This window comes from Anabrus simplex, chromosome 10 (genome assembly GCF_040414725.1).
Source record: "Anabrus simplex isolate iqAnaSimp1 chromosome 10, ASM4041472v1, whole genome shotgun sequence".
Classification (NCBI taxonomy): Eukaryota; Metazoa; Arthropoda; class Insecta; order Orthoptera; family Tettigoniidae; genus Anabrus; species Anabrus simplex.
The window spans coordinates 77,394,729-77,413,537 of NC_090274.1; the positions used below are offsets into that span (position 1 = coordinate 77,394,729).

Here is an 18,809-nt window from a genome sequence, read left to right on the forward strand (position 1 = left end):
GTGCTCTGTTGGTTAAAGATGACTGCTGTCAAAAAGAATTTTTCAAATTGTCCGCCACCACATGTTAAAGGTTTGTAGCTGAAGAGGGCAGCACGGTGCTCTGTTGATTAAAGATGGCGGATGACAGCTGTCAAAAAAGCTCGTGGGTTTGTTTCCAAACAAGAGCGAGTAGAATTTTTCAAATTGCCGCCACCACATTTCAACTAAAGAGTGCAGCTCAGTACTCCCTTGATTAAAGATGGCGGATGGTGGCTGTCAAAAAATCACGTGGCTTTGTTTGCATACAAGAGCACGTAGAAGTTTTCAAATTGCCGCCACCACATTTCAACTAAAGAGTGTAGCACTGTCCTCTCTCGATTAAAGATGGCTGCTGTCACGTGGAATTGCCTGCCACCAGGGTGCAGCACGGTGCTCTGTCGATAAAGATGGCTGCTATCAAAAAGCATTTTTCAAATTATCCGCCACCACATTTCAAAGATATGTAGCTAAAGAGGGCAGCACGGTGCTCTCTTGATTAATGATGGCGGATGACAGCTGTAAAAAAAGCACGTGGATTTGTTTACCGATTCAAATCTCGCGCTAGTAAGGTTATGTTGGTAGTACTAAGGTTTAGGCCCGTCAAGATGGCAGCACTGAGGTTTGCGATACGTTGTTGTCTGTCAAAAAGCACGTGGCTGTCAAAATGCACGTGGCTTTGTTTACCGATTCAAATCTCGCGCTAGTTAGGTTAAGTTGGTAGCACTGAGGTTTAGGCCCGTCAAGATGGCAGTACTGATGTTAGCGATGCGTTGGTTTCTGTCAAAAAGCACGTGGCTGTCCAAAACGTACGTGGCTTTGTTTACCAATTCAAATATCCCGCGGGAGGAGGAGCAGGCCCCTGGGAAGGCCTCCCAGGAGGAGGAAGAGGAGGAGCAGCCCCCTGGGAAGGCCCCTCGGGAGGAGGAGGAGGAGGCCCCTGGGAGCCCGAGGAGGAGGAGCCGGCGGCAGAATCCCTGTATTATACTACTTGTCGGCAATGACACGGTAGTTTTCAACACCCTCTTCCAGCATCACCCAAGGCATATGTACACTGGATATCGCCTCGTGATAGAGTCAGGAATCTGATTGATTTCATCTTGGTGACACAACGTTGGAAGACATCTGTTCTAGATTGTAAGACCTTTCTTGTATCGGAATGTGGCAGTGACCATAATCTGTTGTCCATGAAAGTACGGCTAAAACTAAAAGTCACCATGAAGATAAGAGCAAGACAGTTTAGATTCACTAACCAGGAATCTCTTGCACGCTTCGGGCACCTTGTACTGCCAAAGCTCTCAGATTTGCTACTAAAGGAAGAAGAATCACCTTGTCTGACGTGGGACAGAATTAATGAAATTGTCTCCTCATCTCCTTTGTATTCTTTTGCGTCTACCTCCCACCTACTCTGTATGGTTATTTGTGTCACCGCGAGGCCTGACTCGCTCTGTACGAATCGCAATTTGGATGGGTTTTGATGTGAATACGGGACCTGCTGATCCCATTGCCAAATTTATACTTATGTATACACATGACCCTAATAATTGGGAACCGCCTTATACCGTCCTTGGTGTCGTGTTATTGAAGATTTTGAATCCTTTATGGACACTCAGGACCGCTCTTCGCGTTTATTGCTTTGTTGAATGACTGTATTGTCCCCGACCAGGTCCGCCGGTGAACAAGAGACACCCCAGGGGTGCTCAGTTCGACGGGCCGCTGACTTAGAAAAAATATGAAAGTGGCAGGATTGACATAGGGTTCGGAAAATAAGAATGTTCTAAATGTAGAGAACATATTACATTTTTATTCAATGAAAATAAAATATTAACCATCCTGACATCTATGATAATGAAAATGATCGCTACTTTACGTTAATTACTATGGCACTTGATGTGACAAAAAATATACAAACAAATGGGGTGGAACACGCAACTTAGTTTTCCTATCATTCTAACAGAGTGTTTGAACATAACATTGTTTTCCTTCGTTTTAAATGATTCATTTAGTAATTTAAAGTCGAGTTAATTTTTTAAAGAAAAATTAGGTCTTGCGTATCATTCCTCGAACAATCTGAAAAATGCATTAATTTTAATAAAGGGTATAATAAAAATATCCAAGATTAATTAATTTCACTACCATGACAAAATAAGGGTGAAATTCTGTTCATCAAAATTTTTGTTAACATTGAAATAAAAATTTGAATTTGCCTTTGTTTTCTACAAGTTAATTCGAGACGTCGAGTATACCTGTTCACGTCTTCCCACATATTTCCTCGTGATAACTAATAACAAACTCATAATCACTTGGTCATTAAATGAACAAAAAATTAGCATTATGACCCTACGGAAAATCAATGAATAGGGAAAAATATATCCTCAACGTGGAAATCCTGTCCACATAACGAATTAACACCATTAAAGTGTCACACATCACCACAACACAAATGTATAGAAAATAAGTGTCTTACCAATAGAAATTCTCTAAATCTACTACTAGCTACTGAAAATATTAAAGAAGAAAATATCTACAATATTTACACATCATCATCAGGTGATAATCAATCTCACCACTCTCCCATTAACACGTTCCAACATGTTAAAAAGATAGATTCTCCACGTGAGTACGAAATAATACCTCGAAAAATGAGCATGCCTTGTTTCGAACTGAAACATTATCAGAATATTTAATTGAGGATCTGTTCTCCAGACCTAAGGTCTTCCAGTAAATTGTACACGTACCTTAAACTCGGAATTATTGACTTTCACGAACACTATTAGGATATTATCTTGAATTATGGAGTACCTCGATCAACATGGACTTGTCCTTATCATCAGAAGACATAATCATATTAACTACACCTCGTAAAATCTCGAAGATTCCATACTTCCATTATATCACGATCAACATCATGTTTCAAATATTACTACATTAACATGTGAAAACTCAGTTTCACGAAGACTCATATCGTACATACAAATTCCTCATAAATGACACGTACAGTACAATATCATAACGACGACCCTAACTCATCGTAACCCATTATCACTCACATGTAGTCATGAAAATTATAAGGACCTATCATCGTCCCAAAACAAGTAATATCCTCCTTAAATTAGTCTCGATGATTAACTAATCCATTAGTTATCACATACCACAATGCATGTACTGTAAATAAATTCACACACTCGATTCGGTATTAGTATCCTGATGACACGCTATCGTAAATGTAAGTTACGAGTAAAAGTCCAATTTCCATGAAAATGTTAAAAATATCGGAAAAATATCACCTCGATAAATTCACCAGACACAGGTCTGCTCACTATCGTAATGAAATTCGTACAATAAGAAAGGATGATTTCGATAACACATGGATAACCTCAACTGATCCATCATCATCAAACTCGTCAACACGTGGTCATGAATTAAGCAGGTATGCAAATTAAGCTACAAGTCCTGCCACACATCTAGAAATAACCAGTGAAATGTCGTGAAAATAAATCACTAGATATTATAAAACAAATCTAAGGAAAGATGAAGAGTAGAAATAAAGAACTGCATAGAACAGATATAAATAAGACGTAGTCGACTTAACTTATTTAGATGTCTTCACATCTCGAAGTCCGGGTCCTCAATCAGCCATTCTAAGGCGAAAGTCTCTTCATTTCGCCGCTGCCGACGCTGGTCGATGGCTTAGAACTTAATGATGAAATACGTGGAGTCCATAGCACGAAATCCCATCTTCTTCTGGCGCTGATAACGTAGAGGTCCTCTTCCACGTTCACTCGTGAGGTTGCTGAAACTTGTACCAAATGTGTTAAAAGAAATCCTGAACACACATGTAATTTAGGATGAACAGAACACGTGCTTTAAAAATTTTATCTGCTCTTTCGAAGTCTGTATACTGCACTAACTCAAGTAGTAGATTTACCGGTACATAATTGTAGAAAGCGTCGAACACAGGAATGAGTCCACTATCCCTGATGATTGTATTCCACTGATGTTCTGCTTTGAAATCCGCTAGCGAAGTACCCGAAGTAACTACAGATAGTAGACCAGGAACATGTCAGCATGTAAGAGCTTGTACTCATATGACTTGCCTTAAATATCGTGCGTGGCACTCGTGGTCGGAAGTGAAGTCAACTCAAGTACTGAATTCTTCTGGGGTTTCATTACATAATTTCACCATCATTCTAGCCGAAATACCGCTGAAATTAAGTAAAAAATCAGTTTTTAATTTATATAATTTACACGTGATATTATTAGCACAGTTCAGTAAAATATGATTCATGAGTACTTCGTAATTATGCATATCACGCCACCAAAGACATTATAAATATTTCATTTATTACGAATCGATGTATTGCAGGTGAACACACACTGGTTACTTTTTATCTCTCGCCCGCTTTTATTTTTATTACTTTTTGTCAGTCAGCCAGCTATCCCCTTCAAGTCAGAAACTGGTTCTCTATCACCTGGCCAAGGCTCCACGCGCCGTTGCTGACAATGTGAAACCCAGTAGCACACTGACCCATATTCAGTCAGCCGAGACCTGATTACGGTCACAGTATGTGTGTACGGACGTGAGTGTAAGTGGGTGGGATATGAAGAAGGAATATCTTTGTTTGAATTTTATTTTGTTCTTGTTTTTAATTTTATTTCTCTACCTGATTGTTGGTGCATTTTCCTTTCGGGCATTACACCTATCTTAGCCTCTTGGATCGTTTCTGGCCGAATTGTTTTATCTTTCTATCATGTATGCACATGTTTTTGGCCCTTACCATTATTTTTGAAGTTCGTGTTCGTGCTCCATTTAAATCTACTCCGGAGGTTCTACGAATAATTATTTCCTTTAATCTGCTGTTTCATGCGTATGGGTATAGTGTTTTGGGGGTGACGGATTGTTAATCATAAGAGAAATTAAAGAAGAGAGGTGTGATATATGGGAGTGGAGATAAGTTGAGAAGGTGAAATTAATAACTGTTAAAATTTAGACCACCTTTTAATGAACTGTGTGGAATGCGTCGTGTTTGTGTGGGGAGAATCTGAATGTAATCGCACGCTTCTAAGCGGTTTAACTGATTGTATTATAATTCGATTCTCAATGATGGTATACCGTCTGTTACACTGTTGCTACATCTCGGTAAAAGGGGAATTTCTTATGTATAATTCTCATATTAATTATCTTTCCCCTATTTTCAAATTCATTTACTTTCTCCATTTTTCATTTTATTAATTCAATAAATATTTTCTTGTTTCTTAATTTCTCGGTAGTTTGTTTAGAAAATTAGTCACTTGGTATTTTCTGCCGAAAGGCTCATCTCCAGCTCAAGGCTTATAGCTTGTGGCCTTTTCCAGTCGCGATCCAGGCCTCACTTTTTAGCTAATGATGTTATATTGAGCAGGATTTTTTGCTTGCGGGGTGTGACTCAAATGGTAGCAGTCACACGGTTAGACTGGGTAATCTCCTTCGAATGAAATTCAGAAGAAGTAGAGCTGGGGATGGAAATGTATTCGGGGGATGTTAAATCCCTCCCGAAAACCAAATCTCCATGTGTGATGTTGTCAGAACCTAGATTTAATTTTGGGCGTGCTTGCTGAGTTACGGTACGTAGTTCCGTTATCCTTTGCGTGTCTATTGCTGCTGAAATTTCGGCCTAAGTACGGAAGAATATAATTATTTGATTATGGGCAGTGGGAGTGAAATTTTTGATGGAGATATCTCCAACAAAGGAAAATAAATGGGTCATGAATTAGTTGAAATTAACAAGTCTTCCGTATCTGGTAGTGAGAGTGCTAGATATCTTGAAGCGAGGGATACGTTTGCTCGTTGAAAAACGCGTGAACTCTGATTCACAAATTACTAGTCCAATTAGTGACCGTATTCCTAATATTAACCCGGTTTTTGACATTGTCCTTAAATGGAAGCTGAATTTCTCGGGGGAATGTAATAGTTCTAGCATTATTGAGTTCTTAGGACGGTTTGATGATATTGCCGAATGTAGCTCCTTATTCCCTGATCTGTTCGTAACGGTCAGCCCTGGAATGCTGGAAGGGCCGGCTTTGAAATGGTTCAGATTAGCAAAAGCGAATATCCAGTCCTGGGGAGATTTTGCTAGGCAAATAAAACAGAGATTTGGTTTGTCCGATATGGACTACTGCTTGAAACAGGAAATTTTCAGAAGAACTCAGTTAGAAGGAAAACCCATTGACGACTCTGCCACTGGAATGTTAAAGCTATTCAACCGTTTGTTTATCAAGACCTCCGAATCAGAAGTAATTGATCAGTTTTATCGGAATCTGGCCGCCGATTAAAACTTTACATAAAACAATCACAGGTTGAGAACATGGAAGGAATCACTAGACTGGGTCGTTTCCCGACGTCACATATCATGAATCGTCAAAAGCTGTCTCCTTTGGTGCGATTCCTTCTTCATCCCGTTCTCCTGGAAGTTCCGATCGTAAGTTGAACTTCATCTCTCCTACTCGTTGATAAGAAGACTGATGTAGCGAAATGTTGAAAATGTGGGAAATTAGGTCACGTCTCTAAGTATAGGCCTAGTTGCTCTAAGTCTTCCTTAAAATGTTATAAATGTGGTCTAAATGGTGCCAAGCACAATGTATGTCCTAGGTGCAATTCTCAGCAGGGAAACTAAATCCGAGCAGGCGTGATGGCCCATCGTTAGCGCCTGATAGGCATGTGTGTAAAACATTTAGGATCTTCCCTCGTCTGCAACCTGTGCCAGATATTTTTGTGTATTGCGTTGTTAGGTACTGGATGTTGTAGTTCCTTCATGAACCAATCTATTGTCAGTGGTATGAATTTGAAATACCTCCGAGATAGTGAGGACTCAGGGCAATTTATGTCAGCTATTGGCCCTTACCTTTCCTTTTCCTTGTAGTTCGTATTCGTGCTCCTTTTAAATCTACTACGGAAGTTCTACGAATAATTATTTGCTTTAGTCTGCTCTTTGATGCGTAGGAGTATAGTTTTATTTGGGGGGAGGTGACGAATTGTTGTACAAATAAGAGATATAAAAGAAGAGGAGTGTGATATACGGGAGTGGAGATAAATTGAGTAGGTGAAATTAATAACAGTTGGAAAATTAGACCACCTTTTAATGAAATGTGTATTGCGTCGTGCTTGTGTGGGGATAATCAGATTGTAATCGCACGCTTAAAAGCGGTTCAACTGATTGTAATATAATTCGATTCTGAATGATGGTATACCGTCACAGTGACACTGTTGCTACATCCCTGTAAAAGTTGAATTACGTATTTATAAATTTCATATGGATTACCTTTCCCTATCTTCAAATTCATTTACTTTCTCCATTTCCTCATTTTATTAATTCAATAAATGTTTCCTTGTTATTTGTTGAATTTCTTGGTATTTTGTTTCACAGTTAGTCTCTTGGTATTTTTCTGCCGAGAGGCTCATCGCCAGCTCAGGGCTTGTAGCTTGTGGCCTTTCCCAGTCGCGATCCGGGCCTCAGTTTTTAGCCAATGATGTTATATTATGCACGGTGAGCAGGATATTGTGCGTGCGGGGTGTGGCTCAAAACTCACTTGTTCATGATGCACACTACACGTTTGAAGCTCTGACAAAACAGGGTCTTGAGTCAACTTATGAGGCACATTATCCCAGATCTTCTTTACAGCATTCGCATCTATATTAACCAAAAATGCCTTTGGTAATGCATTCAACTCTTCTTCGGTAAAAGTGTTTGGTTTTCTTTTGCATGCATAAAACTTTACGACTGCCTTTTCAACTGCGTTGTACTTAGTATCGGATATAAATGACATGATGTTTTTACTCTACAAATGTTTCTTTCACACTGACGTCATGTCGACACTGCAATTTACATATGTTGTTCACCTCCCGAAATGCACTGCAACACAACCAATCAAAGAGCGTGCACGCAATCCGTAAAGACTGTTTAATTGTTACTCCACTACGCTCCTTGTAAAGAGTTTTAAATGATGGACATTCTGATTCATGTATGTCGATAATTTCACACGTTGATGGTAGATACTCACGCAACCATTCCTTCTTTCATAACCCTTAAAAAACAAGATCTGCTCTTGAAAAATAGGCATTCATGATCGAAGATAGGAAGCGATAAGGTATTCCTTTATCTTCCCACTGCAGACCTAAATTTGGCGCCCACAACACAGTGCAATCCAACACAGCCCTCTCTTTAAACACAAATTTGTTGCCGTTTATTTTGAAGCCTTGGACATCAACTATGAATGTTCTTGTCATGATGGAATAAAGCGCTTTACTCTCTGTCACAGTGCCTCAGAGACTTAAAAAAATTCACACTCATACTATCTATAAAGGCTTGAGTTTAGTAGAGGGTTACCTTGATAAAGAACAAGTCTAAACATGCATAACCATGTCGACGTCATCGCTGCATGTTAAAAGCAGAATAACCTTAGTATCGCACGTGCTCAGACCCCTTGGGACGTAATGCCTTAAGCACAAGATCACATCGTCATGGTTATACATGTTTAGACTTGCTCGTTACTGTCGGATGGAGGCATAATGCAATGACCTGACCTCTTAGCCTCCCTCCAAGATGGAGTCGGGAAGGGTGTATGTCGAGAAGGGCAGCTAGCCTTAAAACTATAATACTCTGAGGTTAGTCGCCCTCTAAGGTAGTGTCGGGGAAGGGGGATGTCGCGAAGGGCACTTGTTCAAAATTCGCACCAAACAAGTGCACGTGGTTACGAGTTGTCGAGACGGCAGCTGTCATCTTGTCGGCTGTTTAAATACCGCGTCCGACGTAGTTAAGACTGCAGCAGTGAGGTTAGGGCTTGTCAAGATGGAAGCAGTGAGGTTAGCCACGTTCACTTGTTCAAAATCCGCACTAAACAAGGCCACGTGGTTAGGACTTGTCATGATAGCAACTGTCATCTTGACAGTTGTTTAAATACCGTGCACCACGTGGTTAAGAAGGCAACGGTGGGGTTAGGTACGTTCTTTTTTCCAAAAAGTCAGGTTAGGTTCGGTCAAGATGACAGCTGTCACCTTGACATCTGTTCAAATTCCGCTCCCACATTGTTATGATAGCAGCAATGAAGTCAAGATCGGTTCGGATAGCAGCAGTGAGGTTAGGAACGTTGAAAATTCCGCACCAAACATGTGCACGTGGTTAGGACCTGTCAAGATGGCAGGTCACATCTTGACAGCTGTTTAAACCCGCGTCTCACGTAGTTAAGATTGCAGCAGTGAGGTTATTTACGTTCACTTGTTCACAAAAAGTAAGGTTAGGACCTATCAAGTTTGCAGAATTGAGGTTAGCGACGTTCTCTTGTCATAAAAAGTGTGGTTAGGGTCTATCAAAATGACAGCCATCAAAAGCACGTGCTTTTGCTTACAAACAAGTCCACGTGCTCTTGACGTCACGGCCGCGTGGTCATGAAGTCATTGGGTCACTGACCTCGGGTGCTGACCCAGCAGAAATAATGCTGGCGCCAATGATTTAGAACATGCATTTCCCTACTACTACTACTACTACTGCATTCGTCAAGTAAAAGATGGAGATATCTATGATGCCGTCACATCACTGGGCTCAGCAATGGACACGTATTGAGAAGTGTCACCTAAATGGTGTTTTTTTTGCTAGGGGCTTTACGTCGCACCGACACAGTCACCTAAATGTAACACACAGGCTTCTGATACGCAACTATGTGACACCACAACCTATGGTTTGTAAGTCTGGTATCAGATGGGAGGAAGATAAGGTTCTTCAACGAAATAAGTCTTTCAAAGACCATCAATTATAATATCTACATGATATAGACTTTGGGGGTTATGACGTGCCAAGAAAATAAGGCATAAGCCCAAAAGCCTGTATCATGTCTACAAGTACGGGCCGTGAGTGCAACAATGGCCAAATCATAATGTCAATCATTATATACAATGTTGCAAAGTTTGGGCTGGGAAGACTCGGGAGAAAGGAGACGAGTTGCTCGATTATATGGTATGTTCCGAGGTGTCAATGGAGAGATGACGTGGAATGACATTGAAAATCCATAGCCTGTTTTCAGTCATCTGACCGGGTCAGGAATGGAATGAATGAAGCCCCATCTAGCGGCGAGGATAGGAAATGTGCCGCCTGCCGAAGCCTGTCGCACTCTTCTGGGGCAATGGTTAATGACTGATAGATGAAATGAAATGTTAATGGAGTGTGTTGCTGGAATAAATGATGACAGGGAAAACCGAAGTAGGTACCCAGAGGAAAACCTGTCCTGCCTCCGCTTTGTCCAGCACAAATGGAGTGACCGGGATTTGAACCGCGGTATCCAGCGGTGAGAGTACGACGCGCTGCCGCCTGAGCCACGGAGGCTGCTTGGAATGACATTAGTAGTCGAATCAGTTTGAGTGGTGCCTTTAAAAGTAGGAAAGATAAAGTTGGAATTCAGAAGGACAAATTGGGGCAAATATTCGTTTATAGCAAGCGGAGATAGGAATTGGAATAACCAAGGGAGATGTTCATTTAATTTCCAATGTCTTTGCAATAATTTAAGAAAAGGCTAGGAAAACAATAGATCGGGAAACTTTTTTTACCTCACAAATATTATTTTTATACTCCTTCCTCAACTTACAGAAAAACTCTCTTTCTGCCCCCCACCTTTCTTTCTATACTCCTTGAACGCACTCAGCACCCTCGTCCGCATTCCTTCACACTCTCTGTTAAACCATTCTTCACCCTCTTTCTTTTTCTTCCTTCTACATTCTACCTTCTGTGCTATCATCTTTATTGGATGTAGCATCAATTCCAAGGCTTTATCAACATTATTCTCCTGTAACGCACCTTCCCAACCATATTTCAGAAATTGTAATTCCTCTATTAATACCCTATCCCATTCCCGTCCCACTTTCTTTGTCCGTTTGTACTTGTTATATCCCCTCCCTAATTTATCCTTCATCTCAACTTCCTTCCTTATATGCGTTTCTTCCCCTCTTTTCAACATAAGCCACACTGGGAAATGGTGTGTTCCAATCCAGTCGCCTACTTCCATCCTTACAATATCCTCCAAAACTCCTTCCGAGCTTAAAACCATATCTATCACACTACCTCCCTTCTCAGTAATATACGTCAATTTCCCCGTCCTGTCGTCCTCCATCCATCCATTCAGAATATACGAATTTCTCGCAGCGCACATCTGCAGGAGTTTCTCCCCATAGCTGTAGATAATTTTATCCTCACTACTTCTACTTTTCAACATACACCTTCCATCCTCCCTACTATATACTGGGCCCTGTTCCCCTATTCTAGCGTTCCAGTCTCCGAATAACAACATATCCTCTTCTCCTGCAAACTTCTCTCTTATCATACTAATATCCACCAATAAATCTTCAAAAAGATACTTATTTGCATATGGTGAACTACTAGGATGGCAATATACGAACGCTAGATTTATTTTCTTCTCCCTTCTCTCTACCCCTCCCATATTCAATCTCAACCATATAGTTTTTTTCATATCTGTCTCTGTATCCTCCACCAGTTCACTGATTTCTTCCCTGATTAATACTATCATCCCTCCTGGTGTGCGTCCCTTTGTCCTCTCCTTTCTTCTATATTTATATTTAATCACAAACCCCTTCCATGAGATTTCCCTCCCTGTTTCTAGCCAGGTCTCCAAGAGTACCACAACATCGTAACTTTCCATTACTTCCCGAACTTTCTTATTTCCTAATTTGTTCATCAGTCCCTCAATATTCACACATCCTATTTTCCAATATAGTTATAACTTTCCCTCCCTCCCTTCTAAGTTTCCTCCTCTAATCTTACCCCTTGTAGTTACCGACCCCTCACCCCTTGTCTCCATTCCTCCTTTTTTTACCAACCTGTTCCGTTCCATGCCCACCGTATCCTCCATCCCTTTACATACTTTACCCCAGAGGTCTTTTAAACTCCTAATTCTTCCTTTGCTCATAATTGCTTTCCCTTCCTGTCGATCAGTCTTCTCATGTCCTTTCTTGCTCACTAAACTACTGCACTCTGCTCTCACCGTTTCTTGCTGCTCACCCTCACTTACCCCTTCACTGTTTTGATCCTCTGAATCCGCACTGCATTGTCCGTTCTCACCTGAGTTGATCTCCTCTCCTTCCTCGTCTCACTCCTCTTTGTTACTTCTTTCTTCCTTCCATCTTGCCTTGTCATCTCTCCTCCCTCGGAACTAACGCATCAGTCCATCTCCTTTAGCTTCGCCACTGAGTGCTCCCTAACCCATTGTCCGTTTGTCACCACCAACCTCTGACCTCTTATTCGGGCCTTTAGCCCCTTATTTCTCGCTCTCCATAGGTGTCTGTTCAAGATCTCCATATTTTCACTTCCTTCCTTTCCCATGTCTCTTTTCACCCCTACTTTCTGGCCCTGTAAATTATTACTATTTCTTATCACAATTTCTGCCATTATGGTTGAGAAAACGTTTACCCTAATTGGCCTCCGTCCTCTAGTTTTTCCCACTCTCTCCACATCGTCTATGTTCGCTTCACTGAAGTGTATCTTCATCCTATCCCGTATGATCTCTACCACCTTGGATATCAGGACAATCTTGCCTTCACTCTCACCTTCCTCCACACCATATATAATTATGGCTTTCTTCATTCTCTCCTGCCTGTACCCCTCCGCTTCTCTCTTCATCATCAACACCTCCTCTTCTAGACGTTTCACTTTCCCTCTTAATAAACTCTATTTCCTTCTCATTATTGTCCACTCTCCTGTTCGATTCCTCCGTCTTCGTTTCTAGCCATTTCTTCATGTTCCATATCTCCTTCCTCTGCTCCTCCATCATGTCCTTTATTTCCTGTACCTTATCCCATTTACATTTTTCCTGCATTACCTCACTCACTACCACCTTGAGTGCTGCCATGTCCTCCATGCTAAATTTTCCGCTGGTATTTGGGCCTGGGTTTAATTCCACCCCCTCCCCCCCCCCCCCCCAATAACCAGTAGCCCCGCTATCACTGTCACTACCAGCACCGCTTCACCCATTTTTACTCCTTCTTTTCTTAACACCCGTCCATTCTTGGTCTACTTCTTCTGCTTCACCTGCCATTTCCCAATCGCGGCCCGGTACTGCTCAATACCGACCATGTTCTCGGCACGCACTGCACCACGAGACTTCACTCCACGGTTGCTCAAGCCAGACTGAGATACGGAATCTGACACCTGGACGACTGCCCTAACTGCAGATCAGTAGTGAAAGATTGATTAACTGATTGATCGAAACTGCAGACACAAGTTTGACATCAATAATGAAGCGTAACGGCCAAATTGTATGCTAGGCAACCTATGAGCATAGTGGTAATTGGTGGTGTACGCTACTTACTCCCATTCGTCTCCCGTCTCTCGGTACGTACGCACACCATGTACCTATATTCTGTCATATGGTCTGAGTGTAATGGTTGGTCTTCGTTGTCCCAGATGACTTTTGACTTCTATCCATGTGCAGTAGTTAGCTGGAGATAAGTGAATTTTACCGGCTGTGTATGTATACCGTCGAGGAACGACACACAGGTTATAAATTTGTGAGGGGACCTATTCGCTATTTCCGGTTTACTTTCTAAGTGATTGGCTTGTCGTTATGTAATGTTCGAATTAATTTGTTTTGTACTGTGCATCAGGGACATATTGTGGCTACTTGTGTAGGTTTATTCTGTGGATTGTGATGTTTCTCTTGAGATTTTCTACATCAGGTAATTGCAGTTTATTACGCTTTACGCTGTGTTCAAAGGATTCTAAGTCTTGTACATCTCCGTAAGGAACATTACATACGTACTTTACGTGATAGGAAATAAGGTAAGCTTTATTGTTCATTTCGTATTTAAACATAAAAGATCACCGGGAGATAAATCTGTTTTACAGCCGACTGTAGGCTGTCTACATTAAATATATCTCGGCTACCATTCTTAGTGATAATACATGCAAATTTGTTCCAACGTGGTACCGAATTGATTCTGAATAGCCTGCTCAAGCGCAGCAGTATACGCTGGCTCCAAAAAGTACAAATTCCTCACAAATAAAGGTGATGCTAAGACAGCAACATATTTATTGAAATGTACAGTAGTAAATATAAGGTTCTTCGAGTATAATTGGTTTCTCACAACAAAACTAATAGTTTACAAAACAAAATCAGTTGCTCTACACATCATAAAAGTATTGGCACACCTATACACAAATGAAGTTAAAGTCTCTGTAATTCACGTACCTCAAGTCTAGTAGCCTGTGTGCATACCGTTGGCACTGATGACAGCTTGTAGACGTCTTGGCATGGAGGGAACAATATTGCGAGTTATCTCTCCTGAGATCATTGACCATTCCTCTAAAGCGGCCCTTACACCATCAATATCATTGACAATATCAGTATTGTCAATACAGTCGCTTACTCCTGTCAATATTACCGTCAATATCGCCATACCGTACACGGTCAATATTATTGTCAATAATTGTATCAATAAATGTGCTCAGTACGTTTGTTTCCACCATTCGGACTATTGAAATAGTGTCTTTTCAAGTGAATTTTTGTGGCCTTGTGTGTTTTGAAAACATGGACGATCGATAAAAAGGTTGTGTAGCCATAAATATTGCTATGGAAGGTATTCGTCAACTTCAGCGAAATCGGTGGACCGAGCTCGATAGCTGCAGTCGCTTAAGTGCGGCCAGTATCCAGTATTCGGGAGATAGCGGGTTTGAACCCCACTGCCGGCAGCCCTTAAGATAGTTTTCCGTGGTTTCCCATTTTCACACCAGGCAAATGCTGAGGCTGCACCTTAATTAAGGCCACGGCCGCTTCCTTCCCACTCCTAGCCTTATCCTATCCCATCGTCGCCATAAGACGTATCTGTGTCGGTGCGACGTAAAGCCAATAGAAAAAAAAAGAAATCGGTGGATGACAGAGTGGTTGAAGAAACGTAAAGAATATTCTCATTTGAGGCTGCTGACAGAAATCATATTGGCAGATTATTTCAGAATGAAAGAAAAGATGTTCATAAAATTATTACAAATGGTAGAACCACTCTCAAGAAAGCAGAATAATAATAATACTACTACTAATAATAATAATCATATGGCCTCAGCTACCGTGTGCAGACATTTCGATTTGACACCATCTGGCTGCCTGCTCGTCAATTTCGACGTTCTGTTTTACTAGATGGCAGACTGAGTAAAACAAAACTCTCTTGGGTGTCTATGTCTGAGATTTAATGAATTTTGTCGGATAAACACCAAATGTGTCACCAGAGATCTTTTACATGCCGACATCGTACGGCAGGAAGTGTCGAATGGACTTTCTTCCGCCCTTCAAAAATCCGACTACCTCTGCCAGGTTTGAACCCGCTATCTTGGGATCCAGAGGCCGACGCTCTGCCACTGATCCATAGAGGCAGCTTCGAAAAAGGCAGAACACAAACATGAGGGATTTCATCCCTGTTAATGAAAGATTAGCCTTAACCATCAGGTACTTAGCTACAGGAAGAAATTTTGAAGATTTAAAGTTCTCTGTCGTCATGTCGCCTGCATCTATCGAGGCTATAATTGACATGTGTGAAATTCTTGTTCATGTCTTACGATACTATATTAAGGTGTCTTGAATATATTTTCCGGACACCTTCCAACTTACCTAAGTACTGTGTATCAGTCTGCCATCGCACACAACCTCTTCACACCTGTATGAAATTAGGCCTAGTTAGCATGGCAGCAGAAGTAGGTAAACGCATATTGAATAATTTAAAACAAAATATAATATTAGTTAGGTAGTGATTAAACAGAAAGGAAAAAGAAATAAGGCAATCAAAATTTAAAATCCTCAATCTGCGAAGGTGTTGAAAAAAGTCCGTTCGTTCGTTCGTTCGTAATCTGTTTACCCTCCAGGGTCGGTTTTCCCTCGGACTCAGTGAGCGATCCCACCTCTACCGCCTCAAGGGCAATGTCCTGGAGCCTCAGACTCTGGGTCGGGGGATACAACTGGGGAGGGTGACCAGTACCTCGCCCAGGCGGCCTCACCTGCTATGCTGAACAGGGGCCTTGCGGGGGGAGGGGAAGATCAGAAGGGATAGACAAGGAAGAGGGAAGGAAGCGGCCGTGGCCTAAAGTTAGGTACCATCCCGGCATTTGCTTGGAGAAGAAGTGGGAACCACGGAAAACCACTTCCAGGATGGCTGAGGCGGGAATCGAACCCACCTCTACTCAGTTGACCTCCCGAAGCTGAGTGGACTCCATTCCAGCCCTCGTACCACTTTTCAAATTATTTGGCAGAGCTGGGAATCGAACCCGGGCCTCCGGGGGTGGCAGCTAATCACACTAACCACTGCACCAAAGAGGCGGCAGGTTGAAAAATGTCACCACTGATAAATCCTGATGTTTGTTGTTGATTAGTGGGGTATCACTGTGAGTAGGAGAAGAATAATTAAATGTGGAGAAGGATGAACTGCTGTCACTTCTTGTTCTCGGATGTGTGGTAATCTGAGGGCTTAAACAATGACATACGGTACTTCATTTATTTCTACGGAGTTGCGATGGAGAGTGCCCAAGCTTGCTTCAAAAAGCACGTCATTTACTGCTTTCTCAGCAAGTTGTCCCTGCTTGGCATCCAAAGTGAGCAGTTTTTCTCCCCAAGTTTTGCGATAGTCGGTATGTTGCTGTCAGGGTTCACCGAGTCTGCCGCTTCAAAGTCTTCAGACATCGTCTCAAGGTCACTCGTATAATCTATAATACTCCGCAAAAAGATCACTTCCGTTCCCTATGAAAGCGCGGCGACAAATGAGTATTGACAATAATATTAACGTCCTCCCCTAGACGATCAATAATATTGACAATATCCCTCCCACTTTTAAATATTGACGCCCTGAGATCAGACAGTCTGGATTTCATCAATATCGCTTCAATACCTACCGTCAATACTCTTTTTTTCACCTTACACGATCAATATTATAGTCAATATCATACTGTATTGTCAATATTATTGATCGTGTAAGGGCCGCTTAACAACACGGTCTGAAATTTGTACTTCCCTGTAGAATGTCACTTTCAAAGTTTTGTCTCCAAGTGATTTCAGTGATGCTCTATTGGTTTAAGTCAGAGCTCTGTGTGGAGTGAAAACTCTTCTTGGTGCTTTATAATATACCATTCCTGCTTTCATAGAGCGTTACGTTTCGGGTCGTCGTAATGAAAGTGAAAGATGCCATCAAGACCCACATTTTCGGCACTGCTACATAAGTGGCCTCGCAACACATCGGTATATATACGATGATCCATGACACATTCAATAATTGCCAAGTCACCAACACCACAAGTTCCCATGCATCCCCAAACCACTATGCTTCTTCCCCCATGTTTTACTGTAGGAAGGGGATGTTGTGATTGGAGCTCTCTATTTGGTTTGCACTACACTTTTACATTTCCATCAGATCCAAACAAGTTAAACTAGGATTCGTCAGGAAATATCACAGAATTCTGAAAATCGATTGACATCATCTTCGGCGAACTGGATGTGTTTCCTTTGGTTAACTTCCAAAATAAATGGTTTATTTCTGGGAGATCTCCCATGAATATCAGCTGCGTTCAAAACATTCCTAATAGTTTGGGGACGGACCTGTTTGTTGGACGTTGACTGGATATCCGATACAATTGACCCTGCATTTTAAAGGCCGCTTTTTTTTTTTTTTTTTTTTTTTTTTTTTGCGAGACGAACTATGCTTCGATGCTCCCTACATATAAGAACACTTGGACATCAAGATCTGTGTTTATTGTCTGTTGTACCAATCTCTTGGAACTTCTTGATGATTGCCCGCACTGTTGAATAAGTAACAGAAAGTTCTTTACCAATTTCACATTAACGTTTGACCTGCGAATGCAATAAAACAGTCTTGGTTTGGAACGCCATGGAATGCTCCTTCGCCCTCGGATTCTAAGTCTTGTCCATCAAGCGACTGAACTGTTCGTCAACTCCGATTTCACAAATCTAGTAGACGCGACGCTGTCTGTAAAGCTCAATAACGGATGACATACAGCGTGCCAATACTTTTTTGAGCAGGAGGAAACCCTAATTTTATGGATTACATGTCGCACCCTCAGAACAAGACTGTCGTAACTACCAAATCACTGTTTTGAGTAAATTGCAATAAAAGATTTTGAATGCACTTCAAAATTCAGGGTTTTAAGATAGTCGCTAGAATTTCTTTACTCACACTTGTATATCAATCTGGCACCCGGAAATGTAACTTTTTACCTTCAATGTATAAAAATAGGCATAAAATAAACAACAAACTATAGTGTTATGACAGTTTGTGTGTTGGTATATTGTTGAAATGGAAAAGTTACATCAGTCATACAATACAATAGGAAATGCACACAAGTGAGTTGAGACATCGTGAGGATTTAAATAAAGTGTTATTAAAGTGAATAATATTACAATTCATACTTCCTAATATTAAATGGGCTATAAATGCTTAAAATAAAAAGGATAAATAGTATTATAAAATTTACTTTGTGAAAATGGCAATGATTGTTAAAAAGCATGATACACTCTTGGTACGGTATTATATTTCCATCACACAATGACATTAGGTCTTTCTTCTTTTCAGCCGAGATACACGGTTGTCGTTTGTAGGCAGAAGTAATTGGATTGTGTTCGAATTGACCTTCTTCCCTTTTGACGGCCCCTAATATTAATATAATTGCACTCTTCACACTCAAAGTTGTCTTTTAGCATAGAGTATACTTCTGGCCCTTTTCGACTTTCAACACTCTAATTTCATTCCATTTAAGCGATTCTCCTTTATT

General features: G+C 41.1%; 1 long non-coding RNA gene across 2 annotated transcripts in view; it reads left to right on the forward strand.

The window, feature by feature from the left end:
* The first annotated feature begins 13,237 nt into the window (after positions 1-13,237).
* LOC137502390 (uncharacterized) overlaps positions 13,238-18,809 on the forward strand; it is a 99,796-nt gene continuing 94,224 nt past the window's right edge. Inside the window, exon 1 of one of the 2 annotated variants that reach the window (XR_011018760.1) lies at positions 13,238-13,382. This is a non-coding gene — a long non-coding RNA (uncharacterized lncRNA). Of the gene's footprint in view, positions 13,383-13,726; positions 13,830-18,809 lie in introns of those variants that run through there. The other variant, XR_011018761.1, reaches the window with a different exon arrangement.